At 38.0% G+C, this 24,116-nt stretch overlaps 1 protein-coding gene across 1 annotated transcript in view; it reads right to left on the bottom strand.

Moving 5' to 3' along the window:
• The window catches only part of LOC103091474 (transmembrane protein 117), a 259,945-nt gene that overhangs the window by 13,433 nt on the left and 222,396 nt on the right, over window positions 1-24,116 (bottom strand). The gene's annotated exons all lie outside the window — the stretch shown is intronic.

The raw sequence follows: 24,116 nt of genomic DNA, 5'->3' as shown, positions 1-24,116 counted from the left end.
GCAGTATGCAAACAAAATCAAAATTAAGTCATAACTTATATCCTTAGATTGTCTCTTTAATGTGATAATAAGAAACCAATGCAGATTTGATGTGCATCAATACATGTTTCTGTCTTTCTTTCTGGAGACCTGGTCTTAAATTTTTATAGGAAGGAAGTGATCCATATTTTAAAAATATGGGGTAATTTAGTTATATTTTGTTCCACTACTTTAAAAAAATAAGAGCCTTATAACAGCATATTTGTGTAAGAAGACAAAGTAAATAGGATCTAATTCACTTAACCGAGTTCCTTAATTCACATCAAAGGAGCTTTATTAATCATCTCTGCTAGCAACTATATGGAATGGAAAAATGCCAAAGACTCCTATCCTTCCCTCTTGCAATTTAGCATCAATTTGAACCAAATGATGGAGGGCCTGACATACTAGCTTGCGAGATGAACAGTGAATTAATTCCCAAATTGTCATTAGTTATTTCCTTGTTTTCAAGGCAAAATCAGGTGGGATGACTCTCCTTCTCATAAGGAAGGAAAACAGATGCAAATGAAGATATTTTTAGGTGTCTCATCTGCTCTTGGTTTTTGGATAGAGGTACAAAATTAAAGTTCATAACTAGCATGTGAAGAAGAAATACACTAAATAATGAAGAAACCTTTAAGCTGAATCCATAATTTTATTTCTAGTAATGAAATGATCACTAATTAACAGTCTTATACTTAAAGAATATTTTTTTAAAAACTTGGATATGAAAAAATAAAATATTAATTTAAGATTTCAATCTGCTATCTCAATATAAAAAGCTTAATTTTTCCAAGATTTCTATATATGCAGCTAATAGAGGTATGCTGATAATAGTGTGCCTGAACATTTTAGGAGTTTCCATGTCCATTCCACTCCCCTCTTTGGTAAAAATTCTGATTAAGGCAGAATAGACCTTAAAGGAAAGGCGAGTATGTGAGTGGTGGTAACCAGGAAAGTTTTCAATGTCTATTAATTTCTTGATCTATGGATCACTTTAAACCACTACTAAGAAATAAATATATAAGAAGAAAATGATGCAATATCATCCCTTTCTATTGGTGTGTATGCAAATTTCTTGTTGGTCTCACCTCTCCTGGTTTTTCAGATCTCAGCAGCAAATAGACATGTAATTTTGGAAATTCAGAAAACCCAAAGCATTGGAGCTGAATGAATTTGGAACATTTTGATATAAAATATTAGTAGGAAATGGATCAGTAATAATACTTGTGAACAATTGCATTTTATTAAAGTGCATTTGATTTTATTTTTTTCCCCCACTGATAGTATCTTGTTCTTTCTATGTTACTTGAAAGACTCTTGCAAGAGAATTGAAAATGAATTTAGTCTTTTACTAAAATATAACTGACATCTGCCATAAAAAAATTATGCTTGGCAATGGTAACCAGAGAATATTTCACTAGCCCTGGATAAAAAACACAGAGCATGATCAACAGAGAAATTCTCTCTCTTATTTCTTGGTGTAAGTAGGAGTTTAGGATTAACAGATACACACTATTATCTATATAAAATAGATACACAATAATGACCTACTGTATAGCACAGGGAACTATATTCATTACCTTGTAATAACCTATGATGGAAAAGAACCCGAAAAAGAATACCTATATCTGTATCTCTTTCTATATATATATCTGAATCACTTTTCTGTACACCTGAAACTGACACAACATTGTAAATCAACTGCATTTCAATTTTTTAAAAAAAGTTAAAAAAATAAAAGAAGAGAATACTTCTTGATAGTAATTGGGCACGTGTACTTAGGGTGCCTTTTTTTGGAAAGATGTTCTTAGACTGTTATCATTTAGCCTTTCATTTCATGAAATGAAAGCTTTCTACTGGGTATGAAATCGATTTTAGTTTGAAAGTAATCTCTAGAGATTTCTTGTAGACTGGGATCAAAATTTCATTCCCCCCAAAATTGTTCCTCAATTATTTCCCACCTGTACTTGGAGATAGAAAGATGAATTAAGGAAATGGAAAGTAGGGGAAGGGGAAGAGAAAGTCTTGCTCTTCATCTAGACGATGGCATTCCTTGTCCTTTCATGTTTTTAAAGAAGGGATCAAGGCAGGGATTTTGGGGGAAAGTGTGAGAGAAGTACCTTATGCCATTGAATAAATTAAAAACAAAGAGAACTAATAAAAGAGATGATATGTAAATTCTCTTAGATTCCCCCCTTATACATTATTTTTTATAATGACCAGATTTTGGTTTTCAAAACTGTCTTCCTTAGTCTTCTAACTCCCTATCCCCATTCTCTCCCTGGTACTCTGATTTCTGTAGTTCAGTTCCTACTCTACATATTTCTGTAGACTCGTTGAATCAGCATAAACTTTGACCTTGACTTAGAATGGAATGATAATAATAATCATTGCTGGGACTTCCCTGGTGGGCCAGTGGTTAAGACTTCACCTTCCAGTGCAGGGGGTTTGAGTTCAATCCCTGGTCAGGGAGCTAAGATACGCACATGCCTCGCCGCCAAAAAACCAAAACAAAACAGAAGCAATATTGTAACAAATTCAATAAAGACTTTAAAAATGGTTCACATCAAAAAAGTCTTCAAAAAAATAATAACCATTGCTACCACTTGCAATATGTTTTAGACTCATCTTAATGGGGGCATCTGAGGGTGGTGATACCCCAAGTATTTATTTATAGGAGATAGAAGAGGAGAGAGGATGATATTCTGAGTCCCCATCTTCATCTGTCAATCTTACAGGCTTCTTGCGAGGATGAGACAATGCCTGGACAGCAATTAGCACACTGCTGGAGACAGATGGAAGAGACAGAGACAGGCCAGCAAGCAAGGTTGATTTCTGAGCATGATTCCAAGGTCAGGGTTATCCTGAGAGTGAAGCAGAGGAAGCAGATAGGTCTGTTTTCAGGAGGATCGCATCCAGGGCTGCTTCAAGGTCCAGATGAAAAAGGAAAACAGCCATCTTCTCCTTTCTTCCCTCATCCATGGCACAGCACTGGCCTCCTGAGGTCTCTGATGGGACTTGGGTCGGAGCTGAGTCCTCCCAGAGGGCACCAGGAGCAGGACCATAGAGAAGGGCACCTCTCTCAAAGAGATGCATGAGGTGGCTTCAAAGAAGGATAGACGAACAGGAGCAAATTGTGGGTCACACTGTGGTGACACACAAATAACTGTGGGGGGACTTGCAGTGTGGTGGGGCTGGCACTGCTACTGTGTAGGCGGGAGCTGGTAAACCAGCAACATGAGAGGCTAAAGGAAACCTGCGGATGCTTGCGGTATAAAGTATCGAGCACTGGCAGGGTTCTAGCATCATCCTAAGCTACAGAGTTACATTACATACAAAATCATCCCCAAATGTTGCTATTATTAACCCATTTTATGGATGAGAAGAATTTGCCTCACAAAGGTTGAATAGTCACAAAATAATGTAGCTGTCATGTGGCAGAGCCTGGGCCAAAGAATACATACTTTCTGCTGGAACACACAGCCTCTAACCATGAAAAGTGACAACACTTTTTGTTTTTGACTCAGTACTGGAATTATTTGTACCTGCTGTACCTGTTCTAATAGAGAATCACTGATGACGCTCATCACCTGCTCATCTCTCACCCAAAGTCAGTTCCATGAGGGGCTTTAAACCATCCCTCCCTGCCACCACAGAAGGTTCTCATATTTTATCTGACCCTAATTTGAACAAGAAGACCAACTGTAAATTTTTCTCCACTAAGCAACTGCCTCGGGATAGTTGGTTTCCAATCAGACTGTTGAGTAGGCAGATTTGATGAACGGGAGATCACTAGCAACTACTGAGATTCTCTTGGCATGAAATATATGTATGTATAGTAGTTTCATGCACAGATTGTAGGTACATGTTATGAGAGCCATGGCTTCTTCTCCTTCTGCATACGTTTTTTTTTTTAACACTTTTACTGGAGTATAATTGCTTTATAACAGTGTGTTAGTTTCTGCTTCATAACAAAGTGAATCAGCTATACATATACATATATCTCCATATCTCCTTCTTGCATCTCCTTCCCACCCTCCCTATCCCACACCTCTAGGTGGTCACAAAGTACTGAGCTGATCTCCCTGTGCTATGTGGCTGCTTCCCACTGGATATCTATTTTACATTTGGTAGTGTATATATGTCCATGCCACTCTCTCATTTGGTTCCAGCTTACCCTTCCCCCACTCCGTGTCCTCAAGTCCATTCTCTACGTCTGCGTCTTTATTCCTGTCTTACCCTTAGGTTCTTCATGACATTTTTTTTCTCTTAAATTCCATATATATGTGTTAGCATACAGTATTCGTTTTTCTCTTTCTGACTTATTTCACTCAGCATGATAGACTCTAGGTCCATCCACCTCACTACAAACAAATCAATTTCGTTTCTTTTTATGGTTGAGTAATATTCCATTGTACATATGTGCCACATCTTCTTTACCCATTCAGTTGTTGATGGACACTTAGATTGCTTCCATGTCCTGACTACTGAAAATAGAGCTGCAAAAAAAAATGGTGGTACATGACTCTTTCTGAATTATGGTTTTCTCAGAGTATATGCCCAGTAGTGGGAATGATGGGTCATATGGTAGTTCTATTTTTAGTTCTTTAAGGAACCTCCATACTGTTCTCCATAGTGGCTGTATCAGTTTACATACCCATCAACAGTGCAAGAGGGTTCCCATTTCTCCACACCCTCTCCAACATTTATTGCATGTAGACTTTTTGATGATGGCGATTCTGACTGGTGTGAGGTGACACCTCATTGAAGTTTTGATTTGCATTTCTCTAATGATTAGTGATGTTGAGCATTCTTTCATGTGTTTGTTGGCAAACTGTATATCCTCTTTGGAGAAAAGTCTGTTTAGGTATTCTGCCCACTTTTGGATTGGGTTGTTTCTTTTTTTTTTTTTTAATATTGAGCTGCATGAGCTTCTTGTAAATTTTGGAGATTAATCTTTTGTCAGTTGCTTCATTTGCAAATATTTTCTCTCATTCTGAGGGTTGTCTTTTTGTCTTGTTTATGGTTTCCTTTACTACGCAAAAGCTTTTAAGTTTCATTAGGTCCCATTTGTTTATTTTTGTTTTTATTTCCAATTCTCTAGGAGGTGGGTCAAAAAGGATCTTGCTGTAATTTATGTCATAGAGTGTTCTGCCTATGTTTTCCTTTAAGAGTTTTAGAGTGTCTGGTCTTATATTTAGGTCTTTAATCCGTTTTGAGTTTACTCTTCTGTATGGTGTTAGGGAGTGTTCTAATGTCATTCTTTTACATGTACCTGTCCAGTTTTCCCACCACTGGTTATTGAAGAGGCTGTCTTTTCCCCATTGTATATTCTGGCCTCCTTTATCAAAAATAAGCGGACAGTATGTGCATGGTTTTATCTCTGGGCTTTCTATCCTGTTCCATTGATCTATATTTCTGTTTTTGTGCCAGTACCATACTGTCTTGGTTACCATAAATGCTAAATACTTGGTTTAGCATTTATACTGTAGTCTGAAGTCTGGGAGCCTTTTTCCTCCAGATCCATTTTTCTTTCTCAAGATTGCTTTGGCTATTCGGGGTCTCTTGTGTTTCCATAGAAATTGTGAAATTTTTTGTTCTAGTTCTGTGAAAAATGCCAGTGCTAGTGTGATAGGGATTGCATTGAATCTGCAGACTGCTTTGGATAGTATAGTCATTTTCACAATGTTGATTCTTCCAATCCAAGAACATGGTATATCTCTCCATCTGTTTGTATTATCTTTAATTTCTTTCATCAGTGTATTATAGTTTTCTGCATACAGGTCTTTTGTCTCCTTAGGTAGGTTTATACCTAGGTATTTGATTCTTTTTGTTGCAATGGTAAATGGGAGCGTTTCTTTAATCTCTCTTCCAGATTTTCCATCATTAGTGTATAGAAATGCAAGAGATTTCTGTGCATTAATTTTGTATCCTGCAACTTTACCAAATTCATTGATTAGCTCTAGTAGTTTTCTGGTAGCCTCTTTAGCATTCTCTATGCATAGTATCATGTCATCTGCAAACAGTGACTTTACTGTTTGCAGTAAAAAAAGCTTTACTTCTTCTTTTCCGATTTGGATTCCTTTTATTTCTTTTTCTTCTCTGATTGCTGTGACTAAAACTTCCAAAACTATGTTGAATAATAGTGGTGAGAGTGGACAACCTTGTCTTGCTCCTGATCTTAGAGGAAATGGTTTCAGTTTTTCACCATTGAGAACAATGTTGGCTGTGGGTTTGTCATATATGGCCTTTATTATGTTGAGGTAAGTTCTCGCTATGCCTACTTCTGGAGGGTTTTTATCATAAATGGGTGTTGAACTTTGCCAAAAGATTCTTCTACATCTATTAAGGTGATCATATGGCTTTTTTCCTTCAGTTTGTTAATATGGTGTATCACATTGATTGATTTGCCTATATTGAAGAACCCGTGTATACCTGGGATAAACCCCACTTGATCATGGTGTATCATCCATTTTTTTTAAATTAATTAATTTATTTAGGGCTGTGTTGGGTCTTTGTTTCTGTGTGAGGGCTTTCTCTAGTTGTGGCAAGTGGGGGGCTACTCTTCATCGCGGTGTGTGGGCCTCTCACTATCGGGGCCTCTCCTGTTGCGGAGCACAGGCTCCAGATGCGCAGGCTCAGTAGTTGTGGCTCACGGGCCCAGTTGCTCCACTGCATTAGCAGGCAGACTCTCAACCACTGCGCCACCAGGGAAGCCCTGTATCATCCATTTAATGTGCTGCTGGAGTCTGTTTGTTAGTATTTTGTTGAGGATAATTGCATGTATGTTCATCAGTGATATTGGCCTGTAGTTTTCTTTCTTTGTGACATGTTTGCCTGGGTTTGGTATCAGGATGATGGTGGCCTCGTCGAATGAGTTTGGGAGTGTTCCTCTCTCTGCTATATTTTGGAAGATTTTGAGAAGGATAGGTGTTAGCTCTTCTCTAAATGTTTGATAGAATTCACTTCTGAAGCCATCTGGTCCTGGGCTTTTGTTTGTTGGAAGATTTTTAATCACCATCTCAATTTCAGTGCTTGTGATTGGTCTGTTTGTATTTTCTGTGTCTTCCTGGCTCAGTCTCAGAAGGTTGTGGTATTCTAAGAATTTCTCCATTTCTTCCAGGTTGTCCATTTTATTGGCATGTAGTTGCTTGTAGTAATCTCTCATGATCCTTTGTATTTCTTCAGTGTCAGTTGTTACTTCTCCTTTTTCATTTCTAATTCTATTGTTTTGGGTTTTCTCCCTTTTTTCTTGATGAGTCTGGCTAATGGTTTATCAATTTTGTTTATCTTCTGAAAGAACCAGCTTTTAATTTATTGATCTTTGCTATCGTTTCTTTCATTGCTTTATCATGTATTTCTAATCTGATCTTTATTATTTCTTTCCTTATGCTAACTTTGGGGTTTTTTTTGTTGTTGTTCTTCTTTCTCTAATTGCTTTAGGTGTAAGGTTAGGTTGTTTATTTGAGATGTTTCTTGTTTCTTGAGGTAGGATTGTATTGCTATAAGCTTCCCTCTTAGAACTGCTTTTGCTGCATCCCATAGATTTTGCATCGTTGTGTCTCCATTGTCATTTGTTTCTAGGTATTTTTTGATTTCCTCTTTGATTTCTTCAGTGATCTCTTGGTTATTTAGTAGTGTATTGTTTAGCCTCCATGTGTTTGTATTTTTTACAGATTTTTCCCGTAATTGATATCTAGTCCTATAGCATTGTGGTCAGAATAGATACTTGGTATGATTTCAATTTTCTTAAATTTACCAAGGCTTGATTTGTGACCCAAGTTATGATCTATCCTGCAGAATGTTCCATGAGCACTTGAGAAGAAAGTGTATTCTGTTGTTTTTGGATGGGATGTCCTATAAATATCAATTAAGTCCATCTTGTTTAATGTATCATTTAAAACTGTGTTTCCATATTTATTTTCATTATGGATGATGTGTCCATTGTTCAAAGTGGGGTGTTAAAGTCTCCTACTATCATAGTGTTGCTGTTGATTTCCCCTTTTATGGCTGTTAGCATTTTCCTTATGTACTGAGGTACTGTTATGTTGGGTGCATAAATATCTACAATTGTTATATCTTCCTCTTGGATTGATCCCTTGATCATTATGTAGTGTCCTTCTCTGTCTTTTGTAATAGTCTTTATATTAAAGTCTATTTTTTCTGATATGAGAATAGCTACTGCAGCTTTCTTTTGGTTTCCATTTGCATGGAATATCTTTTTCCATCCCCTCAATTTCAGTCTGTATGTGTCCCTAGGTCTGAAGTAGGTCTCTTATAGACAGCATATATACGGGTCTTGTTTTTGTATCCATTCAGCCGGTCTATGTCCTTTGGTTGGAGCATTGAATCCATTTACATTTAAGGTAGTTATTGATATGTATGTTCCTATTACCATTTTCTTAATTGTGTTGGGTTTGTTATTGTAGGTCTTTTCCTTCTCGTGTGTTTTCTGCCTAGAGAAGTTCCTTTAGCATTTGTTGTAAAGCTGGTTTGGTGGTGTTTAATTCTCTTAGCTTTTGCTTGTTTGTAAAGGTTTTAATTTCTCCGTCTAATCTGAATGAGATCCTTGGTGGGTAGAATAATTTTGGTTGTAGGTTTTTCCCTTTCATCACTTTAAATATGTCCTGCCACTCCCTTCTGGCTTGCAGAGTTTCTGCTGAAAGATCAGCTGTTAACCTTATGGGAATTCCCTTGTATGCTATTTGTTGTTTTTCCCTTGCTGCTTTTAATATTTTTTCTTTGTATTTAATTTTTGATAGTTTGATTAATATGTGTCTTGGCATGTTTCTCCTTGGATTTATCCTGTATGGGACTCTCTACGCTTCTTGGACTTGACTGACTATTTCCTTTCCCATATTAGGGAAATTTTCAACTATAATCTGTTCAAATAGTTTCTCAGTCCCTTTCTTTTTCTCTTCTTCTTCTGTACCCCTATAATTCGAATGTTGGTGATTTTAATGCCGTCCTAGAGGTCTCTAAGACTGTCCTCAATTCTTTTCATTCTTTTTCTTTATTCTGCTCTGTGGTAGTTATTTCTACTATTTTATATTCTAGGTCACTTATCTGTTTATCTGCCTCAGTTATTCTGCTATTGATCCCTTCTAGAGAATTTTTAATTTCATTTACTCTGTTTGCTCTTTAGTTCTTCTAGGTCCTTGTTAATCGTTTCTTTTATTTTCTCCATTCTATTTCCAAGATTTTGGATCACCTTTACTATCATTACTGTGAATTCTTTTTCAGGTAGAATGCCTATTTCCTCTTAATTTGTTTCGTCTGGTGGGTTTTTACTTTGTTCCTTCATCTGCTGTGTGTTTCTGTAAGTCTTGCTTCACTTACTGTGTTTGGGGTCTCCTTTTCACAGGCTGCAGGTTCGTAGTTCCCATTGTTTGGTGCCTGCCCCCAGTGGGTAAGGTTGGTTCAGTGTGTTGTGTAGGCTTCTTGGTGGAGGGCACTGGTGCCTGTGTTCTGGTGGATGAAACTGGATCTTGTCTTTCTGCTGGGCAGGACCATGTTTGGTTGTGTGTTTTTGGGGTGTCTGTGACCTTAAGATTTTAGGTAGCCTCTCTGCTAATGGGTGGGGCTGTGTTCCTCTCTTGCTAGTTGTTTGGCATAGGGTGTGCAGCATTGGAGCTTGCTGGTTGCTGAGTGGAGCTGGGTCTTAGCTTTGAAATGGAGATTTCTGGGAGAGCTTTCGCCATTTGATATTACATGGAGCTGGGAGGTCTCTGGTGGACCAATGTCCTGAACTCAGCTCTCCCACCTCAGAGGCACAGGCCTGACACCTGGCCGGAGCACCAAGACCCATGGCTCGGAAGAAAAGAGAGAAAAAAAGAAAGAAAAAAAGAAGTTATTAGAATAAAAAGTTATTGAAAATAATTAAAAATAATAAAAAGAAAGAAGAGAGCAACCGAACCAAAAAACAAATTCACCAGTGATAACAAGTGCTAAAAGCTATACTAAAAATAGAAAAAAACGGACAGACAGAACCCTAGGACAAATGGTAAAAGCAATGCTATACAGACAAAATCATACAAAGAAGCATACATATACACACTCACAAGAAGAGAAAAAGGAAAAAACTAGGTATATCTACATATATAAATAAAAAGGAAGAGAGCAACCAAATTAATAAACAAATCTACCAATGATAATAAACTCTAAATACTAAACTAAGATAAACATAAAACCAGAAAAAATTAGATGCAGAAAGCAAACCCCAAGTATACAGTTGCTCCCAAAGTCCGCGGTCTCAATTTTGGGATGATTCATTGTCTATTCAGGTATTCCAAAGATGCAGGGTACATCAAGTTGATTGTGGAGATTTAATCCACTGCTCCTGAGGCTGCTGGGAGAGATTTCCCTTTCTCTTCTTTGTTCACACAGCTCCCAGATTTCAGCTTTGGATTTGGCCACACCTCTGTGTGTAGGTCACCTGAAGGGCACCTGTTCCTGCCCAGTCAGGACGGGGTTAAAGGAGCAGCTGATTAGGGGACTCCGGCTCACTCAGGCCGGGGGGTGGGAGGGGTACGGAATGTGGGGCGAGCCTGCAGCTGCAGAGGCTGGCGTGATGTTGCACCAGCCTGAGGCGCACCGTGCATTCTCCCGGGGAAGTTGTCCCTGGATCCTGGGACCCTGGCAGTGGCAGGCTGCACAGGCTCCCCAGAAGCGGGGTGTGGATAGTGACCTGTGCTCACACACAGGCTTCTTGTTGGCTGCAGCAGCAGCCCTAGCATCTCATGCCCGTCTCTGGGGTCCGCGCTGATAGCCACAGCTCGTGCCCATCTCTGGACTTCGTTTAAGCGGTGCTCTGAATCCCCTCTCCTTGCGCACCCCGAAGCAGTGTTCTCTTGCCTCTTAGGCAGGTCCAGACTTTTTCCTGGACTCCCTCCTGGCTAGCTGTGGTGCAGTAGCCCCCTTCAGGCTGTGTTCAAGCAGCGAACCCCAGTCCTCTCCCTGGAATCCGACCAAAGCCCGAGCCTCAGCTCCCAGCCCCTGCCCACCCCGGCGGGTGAACAGACAAACTTCTCGTGCTGGTGAGTGCTTGTCGGCACCGATCCTCTGTGCGGCAATCTCTCTGCTTTGCCCTCCGCACCCCTGTTGCTGTGCTCTACTTCATGACTCCAAAGCTTCCCCCCTCCGCCATCCGCAGTCTCCACCTGCGAAGGGGCTTCCTAGTGTGTGGAAACCTTTCCTCCTTCACAGCTCCCTCCCACTGGAGCAGGTCCCGTCCCTATTCTTTTGTCTCTGTTTATTCTTTTTACTTTTGCCCTACCCAGGTATGTGGGGGAGTTTCTTGCCTTTTGGGAAGTCTGAGGTCTTCTGCCAGCATTCAGTAGGTGTTCTGTAGGAGTTGTTCCATATGTAGATGTATTTCTGATGTATTTGTGGGGATCTCCACATCTTACTCCTCGGCCATCTTGAAGGTCTCCCCTCTGCATACGTTTTAAAAATTATATTTGGAAACCAGATGAAAGTGTTGAATTAAGAGAATTACAAGGCAAGATGTGTTTGGCTACTAAGACCAGGGTACGGACAGGCTGGTCCTGTGATTGCATATTATAAAATGTTCATTTACTCTGTTCTTTAAGAAATGTTATCAGTATTCAATAATTCAAAGCTTCCTTATTACAGTCTGCTATCAAATCTAACAATGCCTTCAGCTGTCTGTCCCATTTGTGACTCAGTGATGTGAGAATGATTTAGGTACATTGTGCCACACACCCTGTTGTATTTCTCATCAGTTTATGGTGATGAACAGAGTTCCAACTTTGTATCTTGCTTCATATAGGAGAAAAAGTTAATTTTTATTCAGAAGGGTATATTTCCCATATAAAAATAAATGAGCAGCACCATGGTATGTATCTACCCCTATTTCTTACGTACAATGGTTTACTTTTGCCTATAGCTATAAAAATCACATTTGAACACGGATGTGCAAATTGCATTTGGACATGTAATTTGGATAGATGTGTCCAAATGTGATTACATCCAAGTGTGGCCCTATTAATCATGGGCCACATCTAGACAGAATTTCAGGACAATGTTAAGTATATAGGCAAGATGGTCTCAGGATATCCTCGATTCATCATTTCCCCACATTTTCTCATTGAGACACATGCCTTGGGACCAAGGAAAAGAACTTGGTACTGTGCAGAGGAACTCAAGCTTGAAACCAACATGGTTTTGAATTCCCCAACTGGCATTCAATTTCCCAAATAAAATGAAGGGACCCCATTTCTATTTAGAGAAGCGTTAAAGGATAAAAATGTAATAACACTGAGTACTCTACCCTGCAAAAATGAAACCATGGTATCAGAACAAAAGTCATATTTTGGAGGCTAAAGACTGGCCACCTGGTTTTTGAGAAATTTAAGATGCAAATTTTATTATAGTTTAACAAAAAGTATTGATAACCACTTAGAATAGAATGACAATAGATTCCTAAATACCAATAAAATATCAACATTTTTCAATGTAATAATTTGTATATCTCCTCCTTATAGGCATTAGATTATAAAGCTTTAAATAATTTCAAAGGCCAACTTTACAGATATGCTTCTTTCTCTTTGTTAATTTCTGTTTCTCCTATTTAGAACTGAATTTAGATCCATGAATATCAGAATATCATTCTACCAAAAATGTCCCCAGATTGTAAAGTGTCCTTAGCTTTTCTATGCTTACCATGTCCTAGCAACAAGATTTTAGATGACAGTGAGCAGTGGTGGTCTTAAGAATTGTACTCATGCTTTGAGTGATATTTTTGTTTCTTATTAAGGATCTCGAGTGCCTGATTTCTTTCAGTAACCCTATGCTTCTCCTAATTAGCAAAACTGCCATGGTGTCACTTAGCTGAATAAATCCTTGGAAATCTTGACATATAGTAGATGTTGCTCATTTGTTTGTTTATTACCTGCCTCTCCCATTGGAATGTAAACTCCAAGGAGCGTACAGAAATGTTTCCTGTTTTGTTCACTCTTATATTCCCCATATCTGAAGTAGTACTCAGCATATAGTAAGAACTCAAATATTTGTTGAATTGATGAATGGAGCTCTGTGAAATTTAAAGATATACAACCATCTCTTTTTGGTTTCATGTAAATGGAATTTAGGCAAACAGAGACAAAAACTACTTGTTTTTATAAATAATATTACATGTCAAACTGAGATTCATTATTATGAAAGAAAATTGTTGCTTTACTTTTTCCCTATAAACAAGGTATACTGGAATTACACAGAGAGGAACCTGAAGATAAAGCTATTTGCCAAAGATCACAGAGGAGAAGAGAGAGTGGATGATGGGAGGAAGAAAGTGGTCAAATGTAAATGTTGTGAGATGAGGCAGTTAATGTTTGGAAAATTAGTAAAAATGCTCATTGGGATGATCCAAGACATAATTTTAGTTACCATATAAATGTAAAGAAGCTCATGAGACACGTCCAACCAAGTCAGAGAACATGAAAAGAGAATGTAAACCAACATGTGATTAAAAAAATATGGAGGATCATTTCCCACAGTGGATGACGCCAGGAAGGTGGTCAAGGCAATGTTGAATATCAGAGACACCCTGCAGTAAATGTGAAGGATGTACTAAAGAGAAAGACCAGCAGCTTACTTCTTAGATGTCTTTTAACAAATATTCTTTTCTTATAAGTTATACTCTTATTTTCTCCTAATATTCACTATTGTTTTCTTTTTCCCTCAATGGCAAATGAATTCCATAACCTTTTGGAGTTCTCTCTCAGGAGTCGCATATGCTATTCAAAAGATTTAAAACCTTTGGGGAAAAATCTTGGCTTTCTGGTTGAAGTAGGCTTTTTTCAACAAGTAGAAGAGACAGCAGATCTCATTCATCATTAAAACAAATCCAAGTCAAACTGTAAATCCTTACTTAAAATGTTTAAAGAACTTGACACGTGCTTTTTATGCATTCTAAGATACCGATAAACTCTCAAAATTGTCGTTGTCTAAACAATCTAATTCATCCTGAAGGCCTATTTTGTAGTGTGGTTTAATGTATTTTCTTCATCAGTAATCTTTCTTACTTGCAAAGGCCAATAGGAATTTTCCTGTCTAATTCTGAAGCCAACATACATCAATGAGCTATAAGTAACAGTTTAGTGCCTGTAGAAAAAGCAAATAAGTCAAGCCCAGATTAGATTTGAGAAGTGAGTGTAGTTTGTTACTTTTTTTTTTTTTTTTTTTTTTTTTTTGCGGTATGCGGGCCTCTCACTGCTGTGGCCTCTCCCGTTGCGGAGCACAGGCTCTGGACGCGCAGGCTCAGCGGCCATGGCTCACGGGCCCAGCCGCTCCGCGGCATGTGGGATCTTCCCGGACCGGGGCACGAACCCGTATCCCCTGCATCGGCAGGCGGACTCTCAACCACTGCGCCACCAGGGAAGCCCAGTTTGTTACTTTTAAGAGACTTTACTGTGAGGCTCTGGCAAGATAGCAGTGGGTTCTTAAAGACAAGTTTTTTATATTTAGACAGCTTGAAAGTATCATTATTTTAAGCACCAAGGTGGAAGAGTGTCTGATGAAATGCACTGGGCCTCATTTACAGATGTCCTGCCCTGGCAGACTGATGTGATGGAGTAGAGAATGAAAGTCAGTCTTGTAAGTGTTTACAACTAATAGAAATGCATCATGTGGCATCTAGGAATAATAGGAAATCAATATCCCTCACTAGGGCAATAACCAATATGCAAGGAAAGAGTGCTTGACATTTTAGAGACTCCTACATGTATATGTGTGTGGAGGTGTGTAGACAAACCATTGACTAGGACAAGTTGCTGACAACTAAAGCTAGTGCAAAGTCGAAAGAAACACAGTGTCATAACTCAATGATAGATCCTTTTGGATAAAGTCTTCCATCCATCATCAAACAACAACTTGACCTACTTTGCACTTCTTAAGAAAAGTGAATATTAGCTACATAACAAATTGATATTTTTTTAATTAAACGAGAACTCCTGATAACTCTTCTTTTCCTAAAGAGGAAAGAGGGAAATCTAGTGGAAGGAAATTTTTAGACAGCATACTTTCATGTTATTTTTCAGACACTGGCTGCGGTTCAATGTCACATAGCCCTTGCTTATTCTGTGCTTTATTGTATTTGGACATTTGGTATAAAATATCACTGCTCCAGTATCTGTTCTGGCTCTATGCATGCTGACAGGAATGGTCACATTCAATTGTCTGAATGACTAATTTCTTCTATAGGCTATATAGGAAAATTAATGGCATACTGTCAAAAGAGTAGATATTGTCCTTGGTAAAACTTTTATTTAATATTGAAGTCATTTTTCTCTGTAAAAAATTAATAATAGTAGAGATCAGTGGATAAATGTGATTCAATATAAAAATATTCACTTCAAAAACAATAGAGAGGGTATGAAGTTGATCTAAATATCAGATGGGTGGTTGAGGTAAAGGGCCTCTAGTGTTTCTTGCAATAAGTTCATTTCTATTTTCATAATTTTTTGTCAAGAATGTCTCGTGGAGCATATATTCTAATAGAAGAGAGACCAGTCAATCAGCAAATAGCAATAAAATATGGTGTCAGATAGAGATAAATGCTTTAAAGGAAATAAAACAGGGTAAGGGGATGGAGAGTGGTGAGTTAGGGGTGGGTGCTAGTTTAGTTAGTCAAAAGAAAGCCTCCTTGAGGATGACCTTTGTATGGAGTGCTGACTGGTATGAAAGAACAAGATCTGTAAACCTCTGGAGGAGGAGCTGATCAGCTAGAAGGAAGAGCAAATGCAAAGGCCCTGAGCAGGAAATGAGCTGGGAATGTCCAAGAAACAGCAAGGATAGAGTGGCTATAGGAGTGTGAGTGATGTGGAGAGTGGGAGGTTGGCTGTAGGTGGAATAAAGTCCGGTTTAAAGACAACTGTAGTAATTTAGGTGCGAGATGATGGTGGTTAAACAATGGTGGTCAGGTGTTCAGATCAAGATGTATTTTGAAGTGTCACCAGCTGAGTTTCTGGATTTACCAGTTGCTCCTGTTTCCTTTTTATATTTTAAGTAGCTTCTGCAATGGCTAAAGTTAAAAGCTGGTGTGCACCAGGGTGGATGTGCTGATTGTTTACAGCGGGTGTCCATTCTGGTTGACGAATACCTCCACTGTATCAGTAGTTAAATACTTTGACTATCACTGTCTGTGAAGTCAAAATGGCTGTTTTCCTGAAAAAACAAAACAACGGCTAGGCTAAGTTAATTGTATCTGTTATGTAGCAGACTTTTAGAAACAATAGGATGGACCCTTGTTGCTCTACCGATGAGATTTCCGTCTGTTTCATCTTTCTCAGTAAAGACAATCACAGAATGTCTGCCTCTGACCCCCACGGACTACCCAGTGATAACACGAACAGAAAGTAAAACCTTTAGAGCAATGGATTTGAATGGCCAGACATCCCACGCCTTTCTTCAGTGTGTTTTGGGTCAAGAGTGTTCATCCTCTGAGCTCTTGAGAAAAATTATCAACCCTCAAGTAAGAGAGGATAGACTAGGAAAACAAGATATATAGAGGCAGGGGGGAGGGATGGAAACAATAAAATACATTTTTTTTTTTTTTTTTGCGGTATGCGGGCCTCTCACTATTGTGGCCTCTCCCGTTGTGGAGCAACAGGCGCCGGACGCGTAGGCTCAGCGGCCATGGCTCACGGGCACAGCCGCTCCGCGGCATGTGGGATCTTCCCAGACCGGGGCACGAACCCGTGTCTCTTGCATCGGTAGGTGTGCTCTCAACCACTGCGCCACCAGGGAAACCCTAAAATACACTTTGTTGTTGGAGAATTATACCCTCAGTGAGCTGAAAAGTTTTCTGAACCTATTTTTAGTCCAGAGGTCAATGGCCAAGAGAAACCTAAAATACATTGTTTTCCTTGTTGGGAACCTATGTGAGAGAGATTCTACCACCCTCAGGGTCCTTTTGGAAAACAAGTTTCCAAGCTGGGATAAAGAAGCCTTACACGCATGTTAGCAGTTGCCTGTCCTTATGCTGACACGATGCATTCAGAAAAGGCCCGAGGTGACTACAGTGGGCTTGGTTTATAGAGTCCACATAGCACTTTTAGAGTGAATGTGAAGTCTATATTTCTTGCAGAAGTTTCCAGTAACTCATAGGATAGTATCACACTATAGGATAGTATCACACTGTTATTCAACTAATTCAATACTTATTGAATGCTGACAATAGGCAAAGCATTTATTCTCAAAGAATATCTAATGGCATTAATAAAGAAAGAAATTACACTCTTCTTTTTGCAGATATAGACAGTGATGGTCAGTGAGGTCACTAGATTCTTCCCATATTACCCAACAGACAACTGGTAGAGAAAAGATTAGATGAAATTCAATCAGTACACCTTGAACTGTATTTCACTGCATCCGCCTTATTGAGAATCCTATTTAGGAGAAAGCAAACCCTGTTTAGGAGATTGACTTTATTTTCATATGCTATTCAGACAAAGCAAACCAACATTTATCATAAACTTGCTCTGTGTCAAGCATTTGATCCACTGTAAACCACGTGCAAATATATATGGCAAGTGAGCTTTTTCTCATTTTATAAGGAAGTAAACTGAGGCTAAGAGAACAGTCAAGTAGCTTGCCCAATGCTGCACAATGGATACCAAAAGGATTGGTTACCAGGTTAGTCTGACTCCAAAGATATTTTTTATACCATACCAAGCTTGTTCATGACTTTTCTTCATTAAGCTCTAATGTTGCAATTATCTTCCCACCTAAAAGCCAACTGTCATGCCAATATGTGTTTCCTTTGGATGCTAACTTATCTGTAATGAAAACTTTCCTTTAAGTGGTATGTTGTAGCTCATCCTGAAATAATGTTGGTACCTGCAGCACATGAAGCAGGAATCCTGTCTCACTTCAACTGCAAAGTGAAATAATGGCAGCGGGTCTGTTTATCCTGCGAGTCATTGACAAAGCCTGCAATATATGCAGGTTGAGGTGCACATTTAACTCTAGATGGTTTATGACCATCTTAGAATTTTTACTGCCAATGCATAGATTTGTCTCTAAGCTTAGAATATTTCTAGTAATGAATACTATCTCCCCAACTTCTTTGCACTTCGGTTTTCTCACCTGAGGAAATTTTTCATCATACATAGGCACTCTGATGGCAGACTCCTATATCACTGCAATGGAAAACAGGATGGATTTGGGGATGATTTAGTGCCCACTAGTGTTGACTATCAAACTTTGCAACTTCTTAAAGAGACAAAACTTTTACGTTTCTTTGGAAGTTGTATGACAGTGAGATTTGTGCTGTTAACACATTGTGGCTGGACATATCATTAAGTGATAAAATTTTGTATTACGTAGGTGACTCGAGGCAGTGCAAAAACATTAGAAAGAGAACTGTAAGGACAATATAACAAATATAACATATATTATCCTTATAGTTTTCTTTCTTATGTTTATCTATATACGTATGTATAGTATAATTTTATGTAATGTATATATAATATATACATATTCCGCATAGTTATCTAAAAAACTATTTTATTTTATCTCAAGTCTTCCTTGTTCTGTATATGAGTGGACTAAGTTACTATGTTACTGGGCACCCTTTACTTCAAGGATTAATTCTTCTTGCTCATAATTATGACAGGTAGAAGATGACACAATTTCCATAAATGTAACGTTATTGATAATCTATTCAAAGCCCATCTTGATATTTGATTTTAAACAGAATTATCAGTGTAAACAACATTGAAAAATACATTGGTAATGTATTGAGGATGAAGCTCCATATAACATCTCTGTGTAATATATCAGATTTCTAATGAAATGTGTCACATTTAGAAATATTACAAACAATATCCTTAAGCATATGTGGAAACAAAGTAACAGTGAACTTTGGGAAGGTGGTAAAAATTATCAGAAAATAATTTTATGGTACCTCAGGATAATATCTCCTAACATGTTTATTTGTAAAAATTGGTAAGCCTATGATTCTGAAAATTGACTTTTAATGCACAGAGAAGCTACATGAAAGCAATCATAAAAACTAAACATAAAACACAAAATTTTGCCTTCAAGCACTGGATTGTACTTGGTGAGTCATACGTAAATGTGAAATTATTACATTTGCCGGTTGCCAAAGGCTTTGCTTTATGGATATCTGCAACACATAGACATAAATCAATTAATATGCTATTTTTCCTGTATAAACCCAGGTGCACTTGATTCATTACCTCTCACTAGAGGAGAAGTTGGCAAATCAACATCATTATGAAACTGTTCAGGCAATAGACTATCTTCAGAAATGAGTTTTCTGAAAACAGTTCCAAATTGTTTTACAAAGTTATGACTTGCTGACAGATCCCCACCCCCACTCCCAATTCAGAGATACCAGGACTTTTAACATTGTGTTTCTCTTTTAAATAATAAATCCACGGGGGCTTCCCTGGTGGCGCAGTGGTTGAGAGTCCGCCTGCCGATGCAGGGGACATGGGTTCGAGCCCTGGTCTGGGAAGATCCCACATGCCACGGAGCAGCTAGGCCCGTGAGCCACAACTACTGAGCCTGCGCGTCTGGAGCCTGTGCTCCGCAACGGGAGAGGCCGCGATAGTGAGAGGCCCGCGCACCGCGATGAAGAGTGGCCCCCACTTGCCACAACTAGAGAAAGCCCTCGCACAGAAACGAAGACCCAACACAGCACAAATAAATAAATAAAAATAAAATTAAAATTAAATCCCCCTTAAGCTATAGGTTGCTATCTTTAAAAAAAAAAAAAAAAAATAAATAAATAATAAATCCACTCTTTAACATCTACACACCCATATTAAAAACTTCAACTAATCATGTATCATTTGCTTTTCAATACAGATACATGATTGCCTTAGCCAGAAATGCAGACTTCTTCATATCTCTTCTTTGGAAACAATACAGATGAAGAATGTTTGGGTGTTTTAATGTAAGCACCTGCAAGAGTTGCTAATTAACTCAGCATCAGTGAAAGATTTCAATTGTACTTTCTGAGGCTCAATTATGTACAGTGGGAAAGAATAAATATGAGCATAATTAACAGTTTTTCTATTTTTCTGTTTCAAGTCAGTGGTTTATGATTTAGCATTCCTTCACTGACAATTATATAGCATGATCAACAGTTTACTCATGCTATGGTCCAAAATAAAGATATGCCCTCTAAAGTGATTTAAATGTGAGGAAATGGATTTCTTTTTACTAATATTATCAAATATTCTGCTTGCCACACCTCCAGCTGGGCACTGTAAGTGGTGAACTGTTATGACAACGGCCACTATTCAATGACCTAAATGAAACAGGCTCTGCACCAGCATAGCTATTCACATACATTTACTTATTTTATCTTTAAAACAATGGTATGAAGTAGGTTTTCTTTTTCCCATTTTGCAGCTATGGAAACCCAGGTTCAGAGAAGGTACCAGACTTACCCACTATCATACAGGTAATAAGTGGAAGAGTAGGAGCCAAACCCAAGTCTTCCCAGCCTCACACCCTGTGTTCTTTATACCACACTCAGGAAGGTGAGTAGGAATTTAGCATGTCCTGCCTCTAAATGACCTATTACTGTCTTAATTTAACCATTGGTTTTTCATTGTTGTTTTTGTTTTATTGTCTCCCACATTGAGCCCTAAGGGAGCCAATGAGTTGGCCACAATTGTTTGTTTCTTTTCCCTCCTCCCCACTCTGTGATTTCTACAGACGTTATTTTCCATTAAAAGTAGACCTTGCTTCCACCACCACCATTTCTAAGCTAACACTTGTTTTGCTATCCTGGCTGAAAGCTAATCTCCCTCTTTGGTTTTTTTTTTTTGCTTTTTTAAAAAGAAATGTATCTTGTCTTTTCCTTTCATGCCACATGTTTTATTTACTAAATATTTGTACACACGGCAGTTGGTTGTGTCAGCCCCTTTTCCCCGCACCAGCAATACAGTAAGGAACCAGGTAGATATGGCTCTAGGCTCTGCCTTCATGGGGTTTACAGTTTGAATGTAGCATAAACACACAAACAGAATAATTTCAGAAAATGATTAGTGCTAAAGAGAAAGTAAGTCAAGATGATTGATTAGCAGAAGCTACTTTAGATAGGGTTAGAGAAGATCTTTTGGTGGATAAAACCTCTCCAGTGAAAGGTACCAGGTACTGTGATATATGCTATGGATGCAACAGGGACCAAAACAAACCAACAGAGTCCCTACTCTCAAGTAGCTTAAGTCTAGAGGGAGCAAAAGATGAAAGACTTAGTGTCAATTAAATGAAATAAGAAGAAATAAGTGCTTTGAAGGAAATAAACTGAAGACTGAGAAAGAGAATAACAAAGAGGCCACTCAGGAAGGCATCTTGGAAGAGATGATCCCTGATCTGAGAACTGAGGATGAGACTGATCCAGCCACACAAAGAACAGAGAATATTGTGCAAAGCAAGTGCTCAATTCTCTACTTTATGCCAGGTACTCTGCTTGGTCCTAGTGATACAATGGTGAACAAAAGCCTATGTGCACTATGATTTCTTGGTTCTTATAGTCTAGTGGATAATTTAGACATGAATCACATAATGATGGAAATAGACCTTGATGCTTCTGGGTTAACTTGCATGGCCATGCCCATCCATCACTCACTTAACCATCGCAGTGTCACAGTCTTTGGTATATGTAACTCTTCTTTGCTATTTTCTTCAGTGCTGGCACCAAAGAATCTTCTGTTATAGCTACATGATATACTACTGCATGGTGTTCATTAACTTTTCATATTTATGTGTTGATTATATGCTCCTTGAAGGTACACTTCTTTATGCTTCTCTCAGTCCTCAGCATAATGCTAAATACAGAGTAGGAAGTAAAAACCATTCATTGTTTAATTATTCATCAATATTTACAAGGTGCTTACAGTGTGCCAGAAACTGTACAAGGCTGTGGGATACCAAAGATATAAATCAGAATTCAAGAAAATCATTCTCTACAGGGGAAATAAACAAGTTAAACAGTACTTGCAGGAAAATATGGAAGTATAATAACAGAGGCATTAAACAGGTCCCCAGTAGGAGTTTCTATTCAAACTTTGGGAGAACAAGTGAATTAACCAATCATTTCCTATCTTCCATTTTCACAGTAACCACAGGCTGAGAGTGCTGTAGGAATGCTGTAGGAATAGGATGGAGCCATATAAATTGCTCACCTTTGCTATAATTTGAGGAGTTACTGGTTTTAAACACAGACCAAATGAACTTTTCCCAGTGAATAATTTTGGTTTATCTAACTTTAGGTTGTCTAATGATCATCATTCACAAGTCCACTTTCCCCCCAGTTTTATTAAGATATAATTGACATATAGCACTGCATAAGTTTAAGGTATACAACATAATGATTTGACTTACATGTCATGATTTGATTACCACAAATTTAGTGAACATCCAACACCTCAAATAGATTCAACACTAAAGAAATAGAAAATCTTTTTCCTTGTGAAGAGAACTCTAGGATTCACTCTTTTAACAAATTTCATATATAATGTACAGCAGTATTAATTATCTTTATCATGTTGTACCCTGCATCCCTAGTACGTATTTATCTTGTAACTGGAGTTTGTACTGCCTTCATCTAATTCCTCCTCATCCCCCACCTTTGGTAGCCACAAATCTGATCTTTTTCTATGTTTGCTTGTTTGTTTGTTTTTGAAGTGTAGTTGACCTACAAAACTATGTTAGCTCCTGGCAGACAACATAGTGAGTCCATATTTCTATACATTTCAAAATGATCACCATAAGTCTAGTCATCATCCCATGTGTTCTCTGTATCTATGACTCTGCTTCTGTAAGTTATGTTTGTTCATTTGTTTTGTTTTTAGATTCCACGTATAAATGAAATCATACTTTGTCATAGACTAATTGCCCATATAAGTGTGAATTCATTTCTGGGTTGTCTGTTCTATTCCATTGATCTATATGCCTGTTTTCCTGACAGTAACATACTGTTTTCACTACTGTAGCTTTGTACTATAGTTTGAAATCAGGGAATGCTCTTTGTTCTTCTTCCAGCTTTGTTCTTCTTTCTCAAGCTTGTTTTGGCTATTTGAGGTCTTAAACTAATTTGTTCTAGTTCTGTGAAAAGTTCCTTGGTATTTTGATAGGGATTGCATTTACTCTGTGGATTGTCTTGGGTAGTATGGTAATTTTAACAATATTAATTCTCCCAATCCATAAGCACAGTTTATCTTTCCATCTGTTTGTGTCACTTTCAATATCCTTCATCAGTTTTCCAAGTACAGATCTTTTACCTCCTTATTTAGATTTATTCCCAGGAATTTTATTCCTTTTGATGTAATTGTGAATGGGACTTTCTTAATTTCTCTTTCTGATAGTTCATTTTTAGTGTATAGAAATGCAACAGATTTTTGTATATTAATTTTATATCCTGCAATTTTACCAAATTCATTGGTGAGTTCTAATAGTTTTTTACTGGTGTCTTTAGGATTTTCTATGTATAGTATCATGTCATCTGCAAACAGTGACACTTTCACTTCTTTTCCAATTTTGATTACTTTTATTCATTTTTCTTGTCTCATTGCTGTGGCTAGGACTTCCAATACTATGTTGGATAAAAACTGGCAAGGGTGGGCATTTTTAGCTTGTTCCTGATCTTAAGGAACTGCTTTCAGCTTTTCACCATTGACTATGATGTTAGCTGTAAGGTTGTCATATATGGATTTTATTAGGCTAAGGTATGTTCCCTCTATACCCACTTTGTTTAGAGGATTTATCATAAATAAGTGTTGAATTTTGTCAAATGCTTTTCTGCATCTATTGAGATGATCATATGATTTTTACTCTTTAATTTGTTAAGGTAGTGTATCACATTGATTGATTTGTTGGTATTGAAAAATCCTTGCATCCCTGGGATAAATGCCACTTGATGACAGTGTATGATCCTTTTAACGTATTGTTGGATTTGCTTTGCTAATATTTTGTTGAGGATTTCTGTATCTATGTTCATCAGTGATATTGGCCCATAATTTTCTTTTTTGTGTGATATCTTTGTCTGGTTTTATTATCAGAGTGATGTCGGCCTTGTAGAAAGAGTTCAGAGG

The sequence above is a fragment of the Lipotes vexillifer genome, unplaced genomic scaffold (assembly GCF_000442215.2).
Source record: "Lipotes vexillifer unplaced genomic scaffold, Lipotes_vexillifer_v1.1 scaffold1506, whole genome shotgun sequence".
Classification (NCBI taxonomy): domain Eukaryota; kingdom Metazoa; phylum Chordata; class Mammalia; order Artiodactyla; family Lipotidae; genus Lipotes; species Lipotes vexillifer.
This window is presented reverse-complemented; position numbering and strand designations above follow the sequence as displayed.